General features: G+C 43.4%; 1 protein-coding gene across 2 annotated transcripts in view; it reads right to left on the minus strand.

Annotated features, from left to right (window-relative positions):
• The window catches only part of PRUNE1 (prune exopolyphosphatase 1), a 260920-nt gene that overhangs the window by 219120 nt on the left and 30315 nt on the right, over positions 1 to 11485 (minus strand). The gene's annotated exons all lie outside the window — the stretch shown is intronic.

The raw sequence follows: 11485 nt of genomic DNA on the forward strand, positions 1-11485 counted from the left end.
GCTGTTTGGGCAGAACAACAACTGAACCTCTTGATCATGTCTGCATGCTTTTATGCAGTGAGTTGCTTCCATGTGATTGGCTGATCTAGATATTTGCATCAACCAATAAAATTGAGTCTCTCTCTCTCTGTGTATGTGTGTATATATATATATATATATATATATATATATATATATATATATATAATATACATATACATACACAGAAAGATAGATAGCTATACATATATACACATGAATACTTGAAAGAGATTTACATTGATGGATTTATTTAAAATATATAAGTAACAATTCTCACCGCTTTTCATCGAAATAAGATAAAGCTCCCCATACAATAAACAGAAATGTACTTATATGAAATATGTTATAAAGGTTCACAGTATAAAAATCACTTAAAGTATTTTTTAAAATACTGAATTTGATGTCCTACTCACTTCAAGGGTATGAAAAAAAGATTCATGTAGTATAGATCACATCTAGGGGGTAAATGTATTAACCTCCGGGGTTTCTTCAACTCGCGGGAGTTCGGCGTCTTCGGCGCTTAAATTTAAAGCGGCGCTGCCTTGTAAAGGGAAGTTTCCCTTTACAAGGCAGTGCCGCTTTAAATTTAAGCGCCGAACTACCGCGAGTTGAAGAAACCAGAGGTTAATACATTTACCCCCTAGGTGTCTGTCCTAATGTGACATCACACCAGTGGGGTGAGCCTAGCAAATGAATACTTAAGGACTGACACCAGCATCTGGTTAGCACATTGACCTTTTAAAAGGCAACTAAAAAAAAGTAGATATAATAGAAAACAAAGTAGGCCATACTGCAAATCCTAATGCATTTATCAGCCTGTCCTGAAAGCCATCATTCTGTTTTCATCATAGTACGATAAGACGTGTTCAGACATACCCTAATAAAAGGAATTTGTGCAGCGATGCTGACTATCCAGGCTCTCTGTATAACCAGTATCTCTTGGCTGATTTCCCTCCCACAGAAACCCCTCTCTCCAGAGTAAATAATCACCCCTCGGCCCTGCGTGTTTTCTTTTATAAGTGAATAAAGATGTATGTTATCCTGGCTGTTACTGAGAAAACCAATTCTAAGAAGTGATCTGTTCCTCTTCGCCTCACAGACTTCTGACGAACAACTGGTGCTGTATAACCAGTGTGGAAACACCACGTATTGTGCCGTTTAATATTGTATATTGTACTATACAATACAGAAAGTTAACATGTGGTCCCCCTGACAATTGTGCAACCACAAGTCCTACCAGTGCTGCTACTACTGCCCCCCCCCCCACACTATTGGGGGTTGTCCCGTGCAACCCCCACTAACTCGCTAGTTGCCTGTGAAATTATGTGATACCCAATAGGCTATTACATGATTTTCTCTGGACTTCCCCTCCCTCCTTGAAATCTGGGGGTGAGGTGGGAGGTCCAATCACAATCAAGATATTACGGCTTGTGACTGCTTCTTCAGCTCTACTCCTACCGCCATTGGCAGGGCCCTGGAAACAAACGCTGCATATAGCGGCCTCATTCTTATTAGGTGGAGGGTCCACTTTAGGACTTTGTTTTCTTTGGTGGTAATATAGCTTTAACTTGAGGTTGTGTGAACCAGTTTCTCTATGACAATGGGTTACAATCATAGTACAAGAGCTCCTTTACCACCCCCATTTCTGCGCTCGCTCTCTCTCTCTCTCTCTCTCTCTCTATATATATATATATACACACACACACACACATTTTCACCCCATTCCAGGTCCAGGGCCGACAAGTGAAAACTATCACGTTCACTATCAATAAAATAGACATTTATTTACTTCATCTCTTCCCAGAGGTCTTAGATAATGAGGTTATAATGTGACTCGTCAGAATCATTCATTTAATAAAGGAATTAAACTCTTTTAGTAACTTTTCACATTGGCACAAAGAAACATTACATCCAAAAAAACAGAATAAACAGAAGAGTCAAGGCCAAAGACAGTATCTCAAGGTGGATGGGGTCAAAAGCCCAACCGAGTAAGGAAATATTTCATGGTGGTCTAGAGACAGGAACACAAAAAATAAGAGAGAAAAATGCCGTCCTTCACTCCCAGGCCACTATTATGCCTTATCTCTCTCGTGATCAAAGGCCTACCTTCTGCTCTACAATACAGTATTTCTTTGACCATAATTGTCATTCATTTTGGGTAATTTGATCAACTGGGACAACCACCGTGTACTGGTTCTTAGTGATTGCCCATTGGATACGGATAAGTGAACAAACAATAAGCTTCCTCCAACGTTTATTAGATCCCGAGTCGTTCAAAAGAGCTGACCAGGTAACGAAGACAACAAGGTGTTTCTTGTTCCTAATAATAAGTCCTTCAATATTTTTCTAAAACTCACAGGCTGTTGGCCAGCTCCACCAGATGTGTAAAATATCACCAATATGGTCAACAGCCCCAAAACACAAAGGATCTGGATTACATATGTGGAATCCAGTAGGTAGTATGCACAATCTGATGATGGTCTCCTAAAAGGTTTCATTGATGGTGGTACACCTGGAAATTGGCCTGGGAAATATTATTTACAGTTTTGTAAGATGGACAAGAACCTAAATATTGTTCAGATGATTCTATAAAAAGCGTCTGGCACTAATAGCTGATATGTCAGAACTGGTTATGAAGAGATGAGAAGGTTGGTTTGTCTCTGTCGTTGATTAAAAAGTAGGAAAGTGGGTTTCCAGGGGAGGAGATCTGCCCAGTTGTAAAGATTTCAGTAAATGTGCCAATGCTGTGTGTCCAAAAAGTCATACCCCCACTGAATTCAGCAGCCAGACAGCACATTGCCACCGCTTCACAAATCCCGAGACACTAGGAGAACCTACTGTCATCCAGTGCAGGTGTGAACTCCTGTGCAGCCTACCATAAATCATCTATTTATATAGCACCACTAATTCCGCAGCGCTGCACAGATAACTCATTCACATCAGTCCCTGTCCCTTTGGAGCTTACAATCTGAATCCCCTAACATACACACACAGACAGAGAGAGACTAAGCACAATTTAATTGCAGCCAATTAACCTACCAGTATGTTTTTGGAGTATGGGAGGAAACCCACACTAACACGGGGAGAACATATATAGTATTTTGACCAGTCCTTGAAGAGTTTGAGCCATTTAAGCATGATGCCAAGGTAATTTACTGTGTACGGAGATTTGTTCCCAGATATGGCATGGGGAAAGTATACCACTGAAACTCAAAATTTAGTGATGGAAAGAAAAGATGTAACACACCGGAGCAACTTTGTTTTAAGTTTCGGGCAGATATGGTCATACAGGGTTTGCTTCAAAAGCTGATCATTTTAAACATTGTGCCGTGAAGTATAGGTCTTAGATTTAGGTGAAGATTTAGATGAAGTATAGGTCTTAGATTTTAGCACTTGGCTTGCAGACTGCGGTGTGGGAGGACAGGGGATGCGAGTTTCAGGGTCCACTCTTTGGCCACATTGTCTGGTCTGACCTCTATGTGTAAACAGCTCTCAGGCGTAATTAAGGCTTCTTTTTATATCCTCGGCTCTGACGTTATCATCACCACAGGGTACACTGAGATGTTATATATTAGCCCACCAGTATATATATTGACCACCAGTTTGCCAGATTATTGTGTGCCCGTCGCCAGTGTCTAGCGTTCTTGATTATTCACAATGTTACTCTGTGTACCAGACCCTTGAACTGTTCTCGACTGCAAATCCTGGTTCTCCCAATTTGTTGAACCTATGTTGAGACATACGTCCATTTGCAAAGCATATCTTGGTTTTAGTAACATCATTTACACCAGCTGCAGACCAGGTGTAAATGCCGACTGATAGTGATGACTGACACAGCATCGTCTCTATTTGAAAAATAGGATAATATAGACTATAAAACACACTGTATGTACAGTAAGCACCAAAAACATCTTTATTTATTTCATTTAAAACAATACATACTTTTTTAAATCCATATTTTTATTAATGATACTGTTGAGTTGTACTTTTATTTTATAACTTTGTTTATGCATTCTGATGTGACCTTATATTGTACATACACTTGTACGTATCCCGTACTGTGTCTTGTCTACATACGGCAAGTAACGTTTAGGCTGAGCGCTATTACACCCAGATTCAAATGGAAATGTATCTTAAGATCTGTATGGATTTGAATACGGATGGAACTATGCTCAAGTTACGTCCGAACATGAATCAGGGCTGCTTTTTCCAGTGATTACTAACACCGAGGCCAGTCCTGCTTATGTTGTGATTACCTGATTTGCCGTGGCTGGTGAACTGACTACGATTGCAGTGTACTTCCACAGATTAACCCTTGACACTTTTCCTGATTTTTAATGCTAAACTTATGCCATCTATTTTACTATGAACATTCATTATTAAAGAACCTCAAACTTTCATTACACCTGCTTTGACAGCCTCTCTGTACTAGAGCTCTGCAGTTGTCCCTGCTTTGATCCCTGATCCACCAACCTCGGGGATCCATTGCTTAGAATACTAGCTGCACAGTTCACTTTCAGCAACCATTACAGACAGGAAAACTTAAGTCTATAGTAGTTACCTTTTCCTCTCTTTTAAGTGCCAAGCACAGAGAAGCGTTATGGGAAAAATAAGCATCCTGGGTAAAAGATTTTCAGTGGTAGAAATTTGGACTCTCTTGGGAAAACTGAGCTACACGGGGTACAAAACCTGACAGGGTCTAGTGGCAGTGACTAAACAGGGTAATCCAAAAAGTTCTGAATGTGTAAGGAGGAAAGAGTTACTGTGTGATCTACTGAACGTTTGCAGCATTTAGTAAAACAAATTAAGGCTGTTGGTGGTCGGTTTTTAAGCCTCGGAAAATTCCTGTAGAATTCAGGATATTTAGAATTATTTTGCCATAGAAACAAAAACTAATGTATGGGATCACAAATAAACGAGTAAGTTGACGAGGTTGGTGGCTCAGAAGTTTGTTGTTTGGACAGATGTTAGCAGCTGGGGGCTAACACGTCACAGCTGGGGATTCGAGGAGGAGAGAGACCCCTGTTAACTACTTTCCTGCCAGTGAGGACCAACACACTATAAACCAAGGGCTCTTAACCTACGTTACATAACCAAAAGAATGTGGACAGCCGAACATCACATCAATGAGTGCTTGTTGAACTTCCATGGGCACTAATATGGAGTTGGTACCCCCTTATCTTCTGGGAAGGTTTTTCACTAGATTTTGGAACATGGCTGTGGGGATTCGCATCCATTCAGCCACAAAAGCATGAATGTCGGGCAGTGATGTTGGGCAATGAGGCCTGGCTCGCAGTTGTCTTCCCAATTCATCCCAAAGGTGTTCCAAGTCCAATGAAGGTCTGCTTTATACCACTCCAGCGAATGCATGGTGATCTGAGGTTTGTGTTCGGCTGCTCGGCCATGGCAATCCATGAAGCTCCAGACGAACAGTTCTTGTGCGGACGTTGCTTCCAGAGACAGTTTGGAACTTGGTAGTAAGTGTTGCAACTGAGGACAGATGATTTTTACTTGGTACGCACTTCAGCACTTGTCGGTCCCGTTCTGTGAGCTTGTGTGGCCTACCACTTCACGTCTGAGCCGTTGTTGCTCCTAGATTTTTCCACTTTCACAATAACAGCACTTACAGGTGACCGGGGCAGCTCTAGCAGGGCAGAAATTTGACTAAATAATTTGCTGGAAAGGTGGCATCCTATGGCAGTGCCATATTGACAGTCAATAAGCTACTCAGTACGACCCATTCTACTGCTAATGTTTGACTATGGAGATTGCATGGCTGTATGCTGGATTTTATGCACCAGTTAGCAATGGGTGTGGCTGAAAATTCCATGCTCAGTTTCCGCGCAAGACTCCATCAAAGCGTCCAGTGGCCACTTTTAAAAGGGGGGGTACTGTCACGCTCCGGTCCCGAATATGGGTACCTGTCTCGTTACCTGCCTCTCACAGACCATGAAACCGGCATATCCTGGCATCAGGCTCATACCATACGTTACTCTGCAGTCAGATCTGCGCAAGTGCAAAGTCTGTTCCCCTTTAAGACTTACTCCCTTCCCTCATTGGCTATGGAATTATGGAGCACTATTTAAACCTCCTGGATTCACCTGTCTGATGCCTGTTCTTCAAGCTCACTTCCTGCAGGCTGTGGTTCTGGTTCCTGTCTTCCTTGTGGTTTGCGTTTGTTCCCGACAGTCAGCTCAGCTCGTGGCCTGTGTTGAACTTTCGCTGTTCCAAGTATCTCTATTACCATCTCCTGAGTACTACATAGTGACAGCTTCGTGTTCTCTCATCGCTACCTCTCAGAGCTGCTACTGCGAATCCTCAGCTGTTGTCCCGAGTTACCACCGCTACTTCAGCCTGTCCTCAGCTTGTGGCCTGTGTTGAACTATCGCTGTTCCAAGTATCTCTACCATCTCAGGTGGCCGACATTGTATTACCGCAGTTCCAGTGTCTCTACTACTTACCTTCTGGTACCAGTGTCTGCCTCCTAGCATCTCATGGCTCCTCCACATCACTCTGCTGTCCACTCACTCGCGGGACCGCGACCTGCAGGTTTGGTGCAGCTAATCCATTCTTCCTTGCGGGGGTTCCTGGTGAAAACCACCTTCCTGTTAGACTCCGCGTCTGTAAGTGGGCCCAGCCATGCCCAGCAGAGCCTAGGGATCCAAAATCCAGCCTTGTCAACCGTGACAATATCCCTCTCTAAGGCACTATGTGAGCCCAGTAAAAACATATAGAGCCTGATTCATCAAGGCACGGATACTGAGCGCAACCAGCAGTTAGTGTTACATGCATGTATTTAGGCTTTGCGCACTCCCAAATTCATCAAAGCACGGATCTCAAGATACTTGGGCTGTTGAATTCAGGTGTAGGTCTAATGTGCCCTACTACACAAGATGCTGCAGGATACGCCCAATACCTATGTGGATTATAAAATCGCCAAGAACACACAAAAAAGATAAGATATAATTAATGCCAACTGTAAATAATATAGGCATTAATAATCAAACAGTAAAAAAAGTTTTTTAACTGCTTTTTAATTCATGAAAAACATTTATTAGAATGTTCCAGTCTCAGTTCGTGGTCTGTGCTAACCATCGCTGCTCCAGTACCTCACTTACCATCTCCAGTGTACTTCATCGTGACAGCTCTGGTTCTTTCATCGCTACCACTCAGAGCCGCTATTACACCTATGACTCCTCAGCTGCTATCACGAGTTACCTCCGCTACTCCAGTCTGCTCTCAGTCTCTGGCCATTTGGAACTATCGCTGCTCCAGTACCTCTATTACCATCTCCAGTGTACTTCATCGTGACAGCTCCAGTTCTTTCATCACTACCGTTCAGAGCCGCTACTACATCTGTGACTCATCAGCTGTTACCACGGGTTACCTCCACTACTCCAGTCTGCTCTCAGTCTCTGGCCGTGTTGAACTATCGCTGCTCCAGTACCCCTCTTACCATCTCCAGTATACTTCATCGTGACAGCTCCAGTTCTCTCATCACTACCGCTTAGAGCCGCTATTACACCTATGACTCATCAGCTGTTACCACGGGTTACCTCCACTACTCCAGCCTGCTCTCAGTCTCTGGCCGTGTTGAACTATCGCTGCTCCAGTACCTCTATTACCATCTCCAGTGTACTTCATCGTGACAGCTCCAGTTCTCTCATCACTACCGTTCAGAGCCGCTACTACATCTGTGACTCATCAGCTGTTACCACGGGTTACCTCCACTACTCCAGTCTGCTCTCAGTCTCTGGCCGTGTTGAACTATCGCTGCTCCAGTACCCCTCTTACCATCTCCAGTATACTTCATCGTGACAGCTCCAGTTCTCTCATCACTACCGCTTAGAGCCGCTATTACATCTGTGACTCATCAGCTGTTACCACGGGTTACCTCCACTACTCCAGCCTGCTCTCAGTCTCTGGCCATGTGGAACTATCGCTGCTCCAGTACCTCTATTACCATCTACAGTGTACTTCATCGTAACAGCTTCAGTTCTCTCATCACTACCGTTCAGAGCCGCTACTACATCTGTGACTCATCAGCTGTTACCACGGGTTACCTCCACTACTCCAGTCTGCTCTCAGTCTCTGGCCGTGTTGAACTATCGCTGCTCCAGTACCCCTCTTACCATCTCCAGTATACTTCATCGTGACAGCTCCAGTTCTCTCATCACTACCGCTTAGAGCCGCTATTACATCTGTGACTCATCAGCTGTTACCACGGGTTACCTCCACTACTCCAGCCTGCTCTCAGTCTCTGGCAATGTGGAACTATCGCTGCTCCAGTACCTCTATTACCATCTACAGTGTACTTCATCGTAACAGCTTCAGTTCTCTCATCACTACCGTTCAGAGCCGCTACATCTGTGACTCATCAGCTGTTACCATGGGTTACCTCCACTACTCCAGTCTGCTCTCAGTCTCTGGCCATGTGGAACTATCGCTGCTCCAGTACCTCTATTACCATCTCTAGTGTACTTCATAGTGACAGCTCCAGTTCTCTCATCACTACCACTCAGAGCCGCTATTTCATCTAGGACTCATCAGCTGTTACTACGGGTTACCTCCACCACTCCAGTAAGCCTTCAGCCTCTGGCTGTGTTGAACTATTGCTGCTCCAGTACTTCCATTACCATCTCCAGAGTACTTCATAGTGACAGCCTCTGTCCTCTCGTTGTTATACCACAGAGCACCTATTCTCATTGGCTGCGGACCATCAGCCTATATTATTGTTGTGCCTGTATTTATACCACTCATCTGTAAACTCCATCATCTCCATCCACTTCTCCTGGCTCCCCCACATCGTTCTGCTGTACACTCACTCATGGGACCGCGACCTGCAGACTTGGTGCAGCCAAGACCATACCTCCTTGCGGGGGTTCCTGGTGAAACCCACCTGTCTGTTAGACTCCGCGCCCGTGGGTGGGCTTAGCCATGTTCAGCAGAGCCTAGGGATCAATTTACTGTAAGCCAACCGTGACACCTGCCATCATCACTACTGATCAGGTCTAACCATGTAGCTGAAGCAAGAGATACAGCAGAAGAACTACATAAGAAGAACACATAAGAACACTAAGAACACATAACATAACACGAAGAACACGTAACTCCGAAACGCTCAGAGCTGGATTTGGATATGGCTCCGTGCGCTTGAGTTTGGCACACCCTAATGTACATTGACTATGGAAAAAACGCCCCTTCTCTGCCCTTTTCAATCCTCAAAATCGTAGGCTGAAGTACGTGTCCTTTGCGTTCGAAGACGAGGCCAACAGGGCTGCGTTCGCGGACGTATCTCCCGGTTCGGGGCATGAATGGTGATTTTGCGGGACCACTGTTTCCTCTGCAGGCGCAAAACATGTACTTGTCATATATGGTTTACAATAACCCTGCAACATGCATTGTCTATTAGGGGATCCGTTTAAAGTGTCTTCCAAATGTGTTTAAAGGGGCTTCCAAATGTGTCTCGTTCCTACTTTTTTCACAGTATTGCAAGTTTTGGTCATTTGTAGTGTTTTGTTAAATCTGCATAACTAGCTGTGTGTTAGTTTAAAGAGATATTCACAGGTGAAAACTTGAACCTTCCCAGGGTGCTATAATGAATTACTTACATAATGCTGATCATATTGTGAAGCGCTGTACAGAGGATATATATAATAATTCAGTCCCTGCCCCTTTGGAGCTAACAGCCTAACTCTCTGCCATGTACACACTTTAGTGTCCATTTTCTCAGACGCCACCAGTATGTTTTTGGACTGTGGGATGAAACCCAGGCTAACTCATACAAACTCTACTCAGAAAGAGAGAGCGCCCTGGTTGGACTCAAACTCATGACTCCAGCTCTGTGAAACAGCAATGCTAACCACTGTGCTGCCCATTTACTCAGAAAATCTGAAAGTAAGGACCAAAGCAATCATCTTTAAATGAATTAAGCCAGAAAGATATGAGAGGCATGCTCTTCTCGTGTGCATTGTTTAACCATCACTTTGCATAGAGAACGTTTTGATACATCTTAGCTAGCCATGGCATCCCCTAGTACAGTGTGAGTACAAGTTAACACTTTACCAAACTCCTGGTAAAATCTGGATGTGTCTGTGGTTTCGTGCAGAGCCATAACTTAAAATTTAGTGCCTGGGGCGAGAAGCAATATTTCGGTCCCCCCGCCAGGCCTCAATTTTAACCAAATAAACCTAAAATATCATAAACTGCGCCCCCCTTCAGCATTGCTCCCTGGCACAGCCTAGTTACAGCCCTGGTTTGGTGTGATGACGCAGATTAGGATGATTCGGAGGTGCTATCTTTACTCAAAGTGACCCTGCCAGCAGATATTACCATTACTTACAGCCTTACTCACTCTTTTGGCTCCCCTACTGCATAAAGCTGCGCATGCATATGATGTTTTCTTATTCCACACTAAGTGAATTAATTGCTGTAGAAAATAACTTGGGTTGATTGTTCTGTGACAGTTGCTGAACCTTAGACCATTGTATGATCCAGCTGCAACGATTGGATAATTGTCAAGCTAAATTATATAGATAACCTACGCCGTAATCTCTACAACGCTGCTGTAAAAGCATATCTGTGTAATATAACTTTATCACAAATTACACAAATCTTACACATTGAAACAAGCTCCAATTTTTTAGCAGGTCCTTATTTCTGCAAATGTGACTTATCTGTGCTTGTATTATAAAGTCAACAGCACCCCAGACAGATACATAGTCATATATCCTGCAGATTATTACATTACTGACCTCTCTATAGATCTGCAGAACATTGCTCTGTCCCATCTACCCCCAGACAGATACAGTGATATATTCTGCAGATTATTACATTACTGACCTCTCTAGAGATCTGCAGAACATTGCTCTGTCCCATCTACCCCCAGACAGATACATAGTGATATATTCTGCAGATTATTACATTACTGACCTCTCTAGAGATCTGCAGAACATTGCTCTGTCCCATCTACCCCCTGACAGATGTAGATTATTACATTACTGACCTCTCTAGAGATCTGCAGAACATTGCTCTGTCCCATCTACCCTGACAGATACATAGTGATATATTCTGCAGATTATTACATTACTGACCTTTCTAGAGATCTGCAGAACATTGCTCTGTTCCATCTACCCCCCAAACAGATACATAGTGATATATTCTGCAGATTATTACATTACTGACCTCTCTAGATATATTCTGCAGATTATTACATTACTGATCTCTCGAGATCTGCAGAACATTGCTCTGTCCCATCTACCCCCTGACAGATACATAGTGATATATTCTGCAGATTATTACATTACTGACCTCTCTAGAGATCTGCAGAACATTGCTCTGTCCCATCTACCCCGACAGATGCATAGTGATATATTTTGCAGATTATTACATTACTGACCTCTCTAGAGATCTGCAGAACATTGCTCTGTGATATATTCTGCAGGTATACATTGCTGTGATGTGT

Source organism: Mixophyes fleayi, chromosome 12, assembly GCF_038048845.1.
Source record: "Mixophyes fleayi isolate aMixFle1 chromosome 12, aMixFle1.hap1, whole genome shotgun sequence".
NCBI lineage: Eukaryota > Metazoa > Chordata > Amphibia > Anura > Limnodynastidae > Mixophyes > Mixophyes fleayi.